This window comes from Lissotriton helveticus, chromosome 7 (genome assembly GCF_964261635.1).
Source record: "Lissotriton helveticus chromosome 7, aLisHel1.1, whole genome shotgun sequence".
Lineage (NCBI taxonomy): Eukaryota > Metazoa > Chordata > Amphibia > Caudata > Salamandridae > Lissotriton > Lissotriton helveticus.
Genome location: NC_136068.1, coordinates 779189818 through 779202985, shown reverse-complemented (window position 1 = coordinate 779202985; position 13168 = coordinate 779189818).

Genomic DNA, 13168 nt, shown 5'->3' with positions numbered 1-13168 from the left:
TAACCTTGAAAGCCTATTGCAAACCATAAAAACCAGAGCAGCGAAAGCGAAAGAGCAAGGAAAACTTCAACCAGAACAAAAAATTAAAGTAACTCCCTCCCTAAGATCCTTCTTTAAAGTCCAGCAACTGGTTCAAGTGAGAGGCAGCCGCCCTGCCCCACAAGACAAGATCAAACCCCTACTTCCAACCCCAGGCAAAACTGTAAACATAACTCCCCTAATGGATGAGGGATTAGAACTGGCAAATCCAGGAGATAAAGCACAGGTCACAAGTAAGGTCATGAGCAAGGGAGAAATCTCTCACGCAGCCCTACGGTTGGAGTCAACAATGAGAGCCCCCATGACCCCCATAACAGAAGTTTCTGAACTGGTTTCAACCAAAACAGGGAGTGACTTTCCCGCTGGTAATCAAACCGAAAAACTCATGGAAAAATTCATGGATAAAATGCTGGGAGAAATGAGGGAGAGATTTACAGTCTCGGAAGCTAATCAGAATAAAATACATGAAGTATGTGAGAGCTTAGACCAAAAATTAAACGAACTAGGAGAAAGAGTCACCGCAGTTGAATCCGCAGTAGAGACTCTCAGCAAAAAAGTTGATACAAATCAAAAAGACATAAGATCGCTAAAAGATAGCGACAGAAGTATCAAGGAAAAACTAGAATCGCTAGAAAATCAAGCGAGGAAAAACAACTTAAGAGTACTAAGCGTCCCAGAAAATCTGGAAGGGACAGACATTAAAAAATCATCATCTCCCTCTTAGAAGAGTTTTTCCTCTGGACCAAAGAAAGTAATTTGATGGAGGATATTCAAAGGGTTCACAGAGACCCCTTTGGAAAGAGCAAAGAAGGAAGGACACCAAGAAAGATCTTAATTATTTCAAGACCTACACACTGAAAGAATTTTTTTTAAGTGAAGGCTTAAAAAATGGAACGCTGAAAAAAGACAATTGGTCCTTCAGAATCCGCTCCGACATGTCCAAAGCCACTCAGGATAGACAGTGGGAACTGGGGCAATTCATGCAAGAACTAAAATCCCTTGGGGCCACTGTCCAAATGAAGTTCCCCGCAGCCCTCCGGATTATGTGGCGTAACAAAATGCACAACATAAGGGATCCCAAAGAGGTAGAAACCTTTATTGAACAGATTAAGGACCAACTGTGAACTGAGAATTAAAAAAAAAAAACCTAGGAAAGTGATATCTTAAACCTGGTGAAAACAGAGATCGAAATGGGCAAAAATACCGCCCAAAAAGAAGAAGGGAGGCTTCCTCAGGGTGGGAAAAATTGAACCTCACAAAAAAACATTATCACAAAGTAAAACTAGATCACGGGTGGGGAGCAAATTAGGGGAAACAAATTCCTCTTTAATTAAAATAAAAGGAGATATCGGGAACCATAAAACTCAAACCAGCCTAGAATACTACCCAAACAATATAAGTAAATAACGACAAATCAGAAAAAAAAAATTTACGTTCTCTTGTGGAATGTTAATGGCCTCAGAACGGTTAATAGAAGAAGAAGAATCCTTGAATACTTGAAGGAAGCCGAGAGTGAAGTAATTATACTGCAAGAGACACACCCCTTAAGCACTGAGTGGGACCAAATAGTTAAAAAATTAAACTGGGTGGATGCCTGTATATGCACCAAACAAGATTGTAATATTAAAGGGATAGCAATCCTTTTCAAAAAATCACTTAAAGCCAAGATCGAATATAAGGCAGTGGACAGCATGGGAAGATGGGCTGTGACCAAAGTAAGAATAAACGATAACATGCTCTCTATAGTTGGCTACTATGGTCCAAATCTGGACGACCCGATCCCTCTTCAAATACTCTACTCAGAGCTTTTATCAACCACTACCCGCATAATACTAGGTGGCGACTATAACATTATACTCGATCCCAAAACGGATAGATCCCCGCCTAGTAAACATGTAAATCTACCTAAGGTGAGGGAGTAGCCAGGAAACTACAAAAAAGACCTGGATTTGATGGACATGTGGAAACAAAAGGGAGACAACAGGCAGCCATTTACATTTCACAACAAAAAACTGGGCCACAGATCCAGAATTGACTTCTTTTTACTAAATAGGAGCCTACTAGGTTGGGTTAGAAGCATTGAGCATCTGCCAGCTCACCTGTCTGACCACTCTGCAGTCCGACTAACCCTCCTAATGACTAATAATAACACACTACCCAGATGGACAGTCGATCGGACCCTACTGTCTGATCCGCAATGCATAGATGAACTAATAACTGTTTCGGTAAATTTCTTAGAGGATAACCAGGTCGGCACGTCAAAACAAATCACCTGGGACTCCTATAAGGCTGTTGCTAGGGGGAAGTTACTAAATTTGGGAGTCCACAAATCTAAGATCAAGAAACAGGAAATTAGAATTTTGGAGAATGATATTAAACTAATGGAGGAACAAATAGCGGTAGGAAGCTCCTCAGAACCGAAGGAAACATTAGAAAAAAATAACCAAATGCTTAAGGAGAAACTGACCGACTACCTGGAGAACATAGTGAGAAAACAGTAGGAAGCAAGCAAAATGTCAAACCACGAATATTGGGAAGGATGCGGAAAAATGCTGGCGTGGAGAACTAAAACAGATCAAACAAGAAATAAAATATCTTGTATTCAGAACCATAACCAAATGATATCAAGTTCTGACGACTCCGTAATAATGCAGGAGTTCACAACTTTCTTTTCTAACCTATACAAAGAAGACATAAACCCAACCGAAGAACAGATTAGAAATTATCTGGACTCCGTACCACTCCCATCACTAACGGAGGAGGAGAAGAAAGATTTAAACAGCGAAATCAAACCTGAAGAAGTGAGAGCTGCCATAAAAGATCTGAAAAGAGGCAGAGCTGCTGGCCCTGATGCACTACCTAACGAATTCTATTTAGCACTGTAGGAATCAGTGGTTGCTCAACTAACAGAATTAATAAATACAATCTACATAGACCAGGAAAAAATCTCCGACTCATGGAACGATGCGACGATCAGCATCATTTTAAAACCTGGGAAAAACCCTAAACTCTGTGAGTCCTACAGACCCATTTCACTGCTAAACTGCGACTACAAAATCTTCATGCAAGTTATAGCAAAGAGGTTAGCCACAGTAATATCAAGACTGATCAACCCTGACCAGAAGGGCTTCATAAAAGGAAGACAAATACATGAGATAACACACGACCTGTTTGCAACAATAGTCATAGCCACTTGCGAAAAAATACCTCTAGCCATAATTACTTTTGACACAGCCAAAGCATTCGACAGAGTCAATTGGACCTTTTTAAGCAAAACCATCAATAAATACAATCTAGGGGAAAGCTTTGGCCACATGGTAGGGGAAATATACAAAAAGCAAGAGCAAAAATACTAGTCAACGGAAGCCTCACCAGTAATATTGAAATACAAAGAGGTACAAGACAAGGGTGTCCGCTATCTCCGCTACTTTTTATCTTTATATTGAGCCACTCACATGCTCCCTTAGAAACCATACCTCAATATCACCCTTTAACCACCAAAACTGGTCAAAAAAGTGGCACTTTATGTGGATGATTTGATGGTATTCACAGATAACTTTGAAAACTCCACTGATGCAATAGAGGCCACGATAATTAATTTTGGTAACGTATCAGGCTATTTAACAAACAAAGCGAAAACTGAGGCTATGAGCTGGAATACGCACCCCAATACCCCATACACCAGAGACAAAATAAAATACCTGGGGATCAACCTGGTTAAAGAGCTAGAAAAAATCCCCCAATTGAATCTGAACAGAGTTCTCGTAGAAACGAGGAGACTACTCAAAGTTTGGGACGGGTTAACCATAAGCTTTCTGGGAAGATCTAATATAATAAAAATGTCAATCATACCCAAATTCACATATCTTTTTTACACCATACCCCTGGAATTCAAGAAAGACGCATTAAAGAAAATCCAGGGAGAACTAGCCAGCTTCATTTGGTCATCCAAGAGTACAAGAATTGCATGGAATAAACTAAGGAGGAAGAAAGAGCAAGGAGGAATAGCTAGCCCTGATTTATTCGAATATTACAGGGCATTCCACTTCAAGAACATGAGACCCCTATTAAGGAAGCACCAATCCTACCCAGATTTCCTACAGAACATGACAGGCAAATTAGACCATTCTTTATTTAAGTTTGGACATCCAACATTTTTCAAAAAGATAAAACTAAAGATTTTATACAGTGCTGCAAAACTATGGTATCAAATCAGAAACACAGTAAATATACTGTACTACAGCACTATGGCTCCGATATGGGACTCCCCAGGCACACCAGACTGTTTAAAAGACTCTTTGGCCTTACCACTAAAAGAAGCAAGAATCGAAAGCTGGGGACAACTGCTGGTAGATACTCCATAATCACGTGGGACAAAATATCCTCAACCACCAACTTAACCTTATCTAAATTTAAATATTATCAGCTGACCAGCTGGGCCAAATCCCTAACGGAAAAAAAAATAGGTAACGAAGACTTGGAGAAGGAAATGATAAAAGCCACACCAATAAAAAAGGAAATACCTAGATGGTATTGGGCTCTCATCGTGGCCGTAGAGGAAGACTGTCTAGTCCCTGAAACAACATGGAGGAAAGATATGCCTGGATTAGACCTACAATCTATCTGGCAAAAATCTCTAGAAAAATGCTGGTCCACCATAAAACCAGCCACCTTGAAAGGGAATCACTTGTTCACCATCCATAGGGCATACTGGACCCCAAAAAGATTATCAAAATTTAAAGGAGCAATCATAAAATCCTGCCCCAAATGTGAAATGGAGAAGGCGGATGATATCCACATGTTCCAGAAATGCCCCTCACTCATTCCCTTTTGGCATGAAGTTGGTAAGACGATAAGCATGGTATTGGGAAATCAAATAGATGTAAGTATAACTCATTATTTTTGGGATTTATTTCGCTAATGACATGGGTATGAGTAAGTTGACTAAAAACAGGAAAGGCTTCTGTTTGTGTTGATACTGCTAGCAAGGAGAGAGATTTGCATAAACTGGGTTAAACCAGCACCTCCTCTACACGCGAACTGGCTAAACTCCACAATAAAAACTAACAAACTTGATAGGAAAGGGAATACTAGCAAAAAATCAAACTTCTGGGAAATATGGGAACAGTACTTCCAGTTAACTAACACCTTTTGTATGGATCCGGAAATGATAAAGGATAAAGGAGAATCCTGTTTGGAAACAACACCTAAAGGGATACTCCCCAAACAAGTACGATAAACATGGGGCAGTGACGGCATAGAACGTTGGAACAACAGACTCCCGAAACTCCTTACACATATAATCGCAAAATGAGGATAAAAAAAAAAGAGAGTGATTTATGACCCACCACCTGCGAGAGGTGATGGAGACAGATTACACTCTGGTTCATACTGATTTCAGAAGGTGTTTTTGGTATGTTTTTTGGTTGGGAGTAGACATAGTCCCTGGGTTAAAGAACAACTCCACCTCATTGCCCCCACCATCTCAACAAGTAATGCCCTTGTCATGTTTCAGTGTAGTGGCTCATTAGATCCACTAGAGCAGATGTTTTGTAAGCAAACGGGTCTGAGTGCCTTTTGGAGTATGCTGTTTGAGGTATGCCATTAGGTGGCAGCAATGAAAGAGTGCATCAGGCCACTTTTCCCATTAGTGATACATCGGTTTACTTCTGTTAATGAGATAGCCAGCCTGAAATGCTGCCTTTTCCTTGAGGGCTGCATTAGCAGCCATTCCCAATAAACAATGTGTACATTTCTACAAACAAAGCATCATACAATTGTATTATTGTTAATAAATATTTAAAACTGTTGATGTTTGTTGAATCACTCCTTAGTATGTACATAACTCAACAGTAAACACTGTTTGTTCAGCCATTACAACGTTGGAGCTGCATCCACATGCTCCTAAGCAGGGAGGTAGGACAGAAAATATTATGTCAGAGTTAGGAATGTATGGTGATCTTGGGTTGGAGGGAAAAACAAGAGCCACAATGCAGTGGCGGTTTGTTATCCCTAAAAGTGGTGAGGCTTAATACTTTCTACAAGTTCACTACATTGTTTTCAAAATTTCCCTCGAGTGCCCTTACACACAAAGGTACCCGCGCTCACACTGTTTGTCACCCATAAATGCAATTGCACACACTCACATGCACACTTTCATAACCACTGACCCTCACTCACAACTACTGGTGTACAGGGGCTCCGATTTCAACTCCTGCGGTACAGGTGTTCTGCTCCAATAGTGCAGCAGGTACAGGTGCACGAGGGCATCTGTTCCGTGGTGCAACTGCACCTGTTGCACCATTGCTAGAGACAATCCTGACTTGCTCCCATTCCCTCTCACAACCTCCTCCGCGCTCACTCATTCGAATCCACTCCACTGCTTTACTCACTACCTCGCTTTCCCTTATTTATATTCACTCTCACTCATGCATTGGTTCAGACTCCTTCATTCTCATTGATACCCTCAAACATAATAAATGTACACACATTCTCACTCAATCTCATTCTCTCTCAATCACTCACAAACAAACTTTCCCTCATTCATACCCAGAGAAACAGCACTTTTATTTTAACTTACCTTTCTTTTATGGCAACTCAGAGGCTCCAAGGCAGCAGCAGAGCAGGGATCTGGTGCTGGTCATAGGCACCAGCAAGCAGCGTGGGATTGGTAACGGGGGCATTTGGGCAATGCCTGAGGGGCCGGGGTCCAAATTCCAGCTGAAGGCTGCTTTTGAGCAGCCTGTGGGCCGATTTGGGCGGTGTCTCTGTTGTTCGACTATACCACCAGTGCCAAGTGGGTGTCTGAGTGGCCTTTCTGGAGGGAGATGGGCACTCATTATGTCCCGTATAGCAACAACAGGTACAGATGTCCCCCCTTTTCTCTCGCTGGGCCTCCCATTAATGTAGGCATACTGAGCGGGGCAGGGGGCCTGAGCAGAAGTGGACTCAGCAGAAGTGGCCTCACTTGTTTTCAGGTGTGTTTCTCTAGTGTAAACCGATGCGTGCATTTTTTTTACCCTCCCCCCTTTATGTAAAATTACTCTGAAAGCAGTGATTTGAGGGAAGGCATTATGCAAATGTGGGCCGATTTTTTCATGCGTGCCCGGGCCGATTTTTAATCCCAATCCAACCCTGCCAGCAAACCGTGATTCTTAACGAGAAGCCGGACAGAGCAGCGGGGCCAGGTTTCATGGGAAAATCCACCTGAAGCCCCTTCCCGGCTTCCGGATAGGCTGGAAGCACAGTCCTATCAGAAGCTGGGACAGTGCTGGGGCTGCTCTCCTGCTGCTCTGGGTGGCTCCTCATTGGCATCAGAGATGCACTGATGTGCACTGATGTGCGCCCTAACAGCCAGAGTTTAGCAGCTACACTGTTCTGCCTCAGGCATGCACAGTATGTCTGCTAAAAATGGATTGTGCTTGTGTGAGGGGATCGTAGTTGGACTACCCCCCTCAGGCATGCGCAGTCCAGGCATCCGCCAACAGAATGTTGTGTTTTTAAACAACACTGTAGCTGGATCATAGCTCAGCCCCTTTCTCCTCCTGTCATGAGGACCCTGGTGGGAAGGTCTGTCCTGTCCTGCAGAGTTCATGTAAACACCAAAGTTGTGTTTGCATGAACACTGCTAAATGAAATTACTACAGGTGTAATAATCCCATTTAGCACTGGTTCATTGGGCTCCCAGGTGGCAGGGCTGTGCCCTAGAACTTCTGAAGAGGGACCCCCCCTGCTGCACTGCCTGCCAGTGGGTGTGCTGTATGACTTGAAACAAATAGGCGTGTCCCATATAACAAACATTGAGCTTGAACCCCAAGGCCTGCAGCAGGTCAAGCGAAACCCTCCACCCAGTGCACTGTATCATGAAAGGCTTTAAGAGTCCCCACTACACAGGGTTTCTCCCTGGCCTTCAGCAGGGCAGCAACACTGCCAATGCACTGAGGTAACCACAGGTGCCTGGGCTGCAGTTTCTCCTCCCCAGCTATCTAGTTCAGATGTATGATGGTATTCTGCAAGCATTTATCACACGTGCTTTGAGAACGCCGTCATTAGAACTAAGGCTTCTTTAGCACTCATTCGTTCTGCACGCAAGTCATTATACCAACTTGCCTTAAGGGGGTGCTGGATTTTGGAATAGTTTAATTTACTGTTCCAACTCCAGTCTGTGCAACTGCAGGGAAGATGTTGGACTTTAATTCCAGCCCCATTCCACCAATGTGCCCCCCTAAAGCAAGTTGTTGTAATGAATTGCGTGCAGAACCAATGTGTGCTAAAGATGCGCGTGCTCTGTTGCGGGCGCTGTGAAAGCACAGTGTGATTGGGGATTTTTCCTAAAGGATGTTTCCCATCTACTTCTTCTGTCATTGTAATGAGTTCAGTAGGTGTCCTCAGTCTCCAGCGCCTTCTCTCCAGGCTCCTGCCCTTGCTTAAGAAGGCTATCGACACAGGGAAGGGAGACAATAGCTACCTATGGCCAGAGCAGACAGTGCTCCGGGTCCTTGAGGAAGGGGCGAATGTAGATCCATGTTGTGGTGTAAGTTTCAATAGCAGCCAGTCATATAGTTTGTGAAACAAGCCCCTGCGGAGATACAAAAGAGGCCGTGGCCCCTCAAAGCAAGTACAATGGGGCCCGTGAGGTGGGGTAAAAGAAACAGGGTGTAACCCACCCTTCATGGGGCCCTAAGTCATCCTAAAGCTTCTGAATATCTGTGAGATACTGGGTATTTAGGGGTATTCAGGGAAACATAACCTTTTCCACAGGGACCCTAATTGTGTTATCCTATGCCCTTGAGTAGGAAACCTGCATTGTATTGCTAGACCTCTCCGCTGCATTTGACACGGCCGATCACACTACTCTGATCGACCGTGTCACTGCAATGGGCATTCGGGACAAAGCAAAAGACCTGCTACTATCCTTTCATCCTTTTTCACAAACCGGACCCAGGCGGTAACTCTGGGCACCTTCCATTCTGCCTAACTGACATTACCGTGCGGTGTTCCGCAGGGCTCATCCCTAAGTCCGACACTTTTTAACATCTATGTGTCAGACTTAGCCAGAGTCATCAAGGCAAATGGGATGGGCCTTACATCATATGCCGGCTGTCATGTCGTGACTTCAATAACGACAGACACATGTGCATATATTTATAGGAGCTTTATTGCCTGCTTCCATTCATGTCCCTGTCCCTACACTAACTGCCCTTTCCTGTTCATACTCCGCCTCTTCCCCCAACCCCGATGCTCCTCCCATCCCAACTACTAGACTGCACAACATTACATCTCCCCCTTTGTTAACAAAAAACTTAAACCGCTTCTAGTCCATTTCTTCGATTAATCTCTTTGGTTTGACAATGTCTCTTCGTGGCCTGAAACAGGGTCCACTGTCGGTCAGCACATTTCCCCGCGACTGGCCAAACCTCAACGACGGGCTTGGTTGATTTGCTTCACCAATGTCTGGTTGCACTGTGTCTTTCTCAAGTATTTCCTTCATACCTGGTGTGCATTTCTGAAAGTGAGATGCATTGCGAGTAATTCTTCTTTGCTCCGACTCAGCCGTAATCATGGTGCCTTTGTGCTGGGTAACGGTGAGGGGTTCATCTTTGAACCTACAGTCCGTCTTCTTGGTCTGTTCCTGTTTGACCACTACACAATCTCCAGTTTGCAAAGAGGGAGGCTTGGCATGCCGTCGGGCATCAGCGTATATTTTCATTGTTATTCTCCGCACAGTCAGCCTTGGCGGTTTCGTGATGAATGCGTGTCGGGGACACCGGTGCCAGAGCTCCGTCCCACGTAGGAATCCTTGTCCTGATGGGTCGACCTAACATGAGTGTGGCAGGGCATTTTACTGTGGTGGCGTGTGAAGTGGTTCGATACGCCCTTAACACTTCATTCAGAGACACCTGCAAATCTTTCTTTTCTAGCGTAGCCTGTTGGAAAGTCTTTTTCAAAGTGGCCATGAATCTTTCAATGGTGCCATTTGCTTGTGGCCACAAGGGGGTAACCTTCCGATGTCGAAAGTTCAGGTGTTTTGCAAAATCACTGAATTCATGGCTATTGAAAGGAGGGCCATTGTCCGTTTTGAGTTCCTTGGGAACGCCCCACGCAGCAAACACTTCATCCAGTATCGCTATTGTACTGGACGCATTGGTGGATGACACAAATTGAGCTATTGGGAATCGCGAGTATTCATCCATGATTGCCACCACATACCGACCAGATTGGAGGGGTCCATAGAAGTCCATGGCGAGTTCCTGCCATACTCAATCCGGCAATGGGGTCATCTGAAGGGGAGCTGGAGGCTCACCTGATTTTACCAGTTGGCATTGTGGACAGTCTTTTAAAGTGGACTCAACGATTTGATCTAGTTGCGGGAACCAAACTCTCTCTCTTAGTGTTCTTTTGGTGGCAACCACTCCTCTATGACCTTCATGTGCCAGGTTAACCACTCCTTGGCGTAGCTGTCTAGGGATGACGATCCGGTGGTCCCTCAGCAAGAGCCCTTCTGAGGTGGTTGACAGCTCATCCCTGACGTGACGGAATGCTTGCATCTCATGACGTATCTGTGAGTCTTTCATTTCATCCTCGCTCTCATGTCTCCATCGATGTGTGCACAACCGGCGCATTACTTTCTGGAGGATGTTGTCTTGGGCCGTCGCCTCCCTGATTGCCTCAAGGGGAACTGCGGGCGGTCGGGCTACGCTTACCACAAAATGTATGTACTCTTCTGCCATCGATGAGCGTGATTCATGGGATGTCTGTGGATGTCTGGACATGTAGTCCGCAGGATTCTCACCCTTCCCGGGTTTGTGAATGATTGTGAAGGTGTATTCCTGCAATCTCAGACCCCACCTCTCAATGCGGGGTGGCATCTTGGCCTTGGGGTTACCAAAAATAGTGACAAGAGCTTGGTGGTCCGTGATCATGGTAAAATGTTTGCCAAAAATGAACACATGGAAATGTTCACATGCCCACACAACCACTAGGCTCTCTTTCTCGGGCTGCGAGTATGCTTTCGCACTGTCTGATAGGCTGCGGCTGGCGTATGCCACAATGTAGCGTCGCTCCGTGTCGTTGTCATATTGAGCCAGAATGGCGCCAAGACCTACAGGACTGGCATCCACAGTTATTTCCGTCTTCCTTTTGGTGTTGAAATAGGCCAGATTATCCGCTGACTCCACTGCTTGCTTGATTTCTTGGAATGCCCTCTCACACGAGGGGTTCCACACAAACGGTTGTCCTTGCTTTGTGAGAGCACGAAGGGGATGACTGATCGTTGCATAGTCTTTGATGTATCTGGAGCAGTAGCTGGCCATGCCCAGGAATGATCGGACATCGCTTACATCTTGAGGGCTCTTGGTGGTGTTGAGCGCAGTCACTTTCTCAGGGTCAGGCTTCATCCCAGCTCCTGAAAAGACGTGACCAAAGAACTTGAGTGTTGACTGATGGAACTCGCACTTGTCTTTGTTTAACGTTAGGTTTGCATCCAGGAGGGCATGACACACGCGGTCCAGGGCTTGATCATGTTCTTGAGTATTTGATCCATATACCAGTATATCGTCACTGTAGTTCAGTGAATTCGGGATGAGCCTGATGGTTTGACGGATCACTTCTTGAAAGATTTCCGCTGCGGAAGAGATTCCGAAACTTAGTCTTTTATAGCGAAATAGACCCAAATGTGTTGCGAACGTTGTGATATATCTCGATTTTTCATGTAACTCCAATTGATGATATCCTTTATTGATATCTAATTTGGAGAAGACCCTGGCTCCATTTAGCGCTGTTATCATGTCGCTCAGGTGAGGCCCTGGATGTCGTTCCCATTCAATTGCAGTGTTGGGGAGCCTCATGTCCACACATAATCTCACTTTCTCAGGGGTACCCTTCTTGGGGACGATCACCACAGGGGACACCCATGGTGTGGGACCGTCTGTTTTTTCAATAATGTCTGCTTGAAGCAATTCCTGAATCTCGTCCTCCACTGACTGTTGTAGGTGAAAAGGGACTCGCCGTGGATGTTGAGCAACAGGACGCACCTGGTTATTTATGTGTAAGCGAATCAGGCACTTATTCATTTTGCCAAGTCCTTGGAAGAGCTTGGGAAACTTCCGGACAATGTCGGGATTGTCATGTACTCGATACAATATTTCGACCAGTCTGAGTCTCTCAGCTGTGGGCAAACTGAGGAGACAGTCAGCCTCCGGTCCATGGATGACGTGAATGTAGGCTTGAATTGTTGTAGACTCATGTTTAAATGTTGTCGCAAACTTGCTCAGACAGTGAAGTGGTTTTTTCGACATCCAGGTGAATACTCTGACGTGCACAGGACTTAACGTGGGCTGCGGTCTCATCTTGTTGTATTCCGTCACTGGCATGTAGTTTAGCGACGCTCCACTATCAAGTACAAATTTAGTGGCGTGAGTCCCCACTTCGATGTCCAGCGGAGGATATTTTTTTAGTTGATCCGGGTCTGCCACCATGCAGACATATTCGTCGGTGTATTTTGTCTCTCGAGAAGTGGACCTTGAGTCCCTGGACGTTGATCGCCTGGTCCAGTGCGAGTTGTGAGACTCTCTGCTGGAATGTGACGAGCCAGAGGACGACACTGCCCTGTCTTGCACAGCCTTTGCATGGTGTCGCCTTTCATCCGTCCGAGATCTAGTTTTCTCACTCTTCCTCTCCTTGTTGTATACTCCACACATGATTTCGAAATGGTTCATGCGTCCACACTTACGACACTGTTGCCCCATCGCTGGACACGTATCTGTGTGTGGGAAATCATACCCACATCGATAGCACTTCCTTGTACGTTCTGTCTTCCTGGTGTAGCTCGATCTCTTTCCTCTCCTTCTTGAGTCGTGGCGTTGATGACTTCGACGTGTGTGTCTAGACGCTGGGCGAGACTTTCTCTGATAGTCACCAGACCTTCTCTGAGGGCCGGAGCTTTGAGTCCAGTACACCTGCTCCTTCTTTTCGCCCCGTCCTGTCTCCATGACCTTTGCATGTTCTTCTGCCTGGTCATGCACTCTTGTCATCTTTTCAATCTCATCGAGGTTATGACTCTTTCTCTGAAGTAGCCTGCGAAGGGTTTCTGAATGACAACCATCGATGACTTTCAATCGGATGGCGTCGT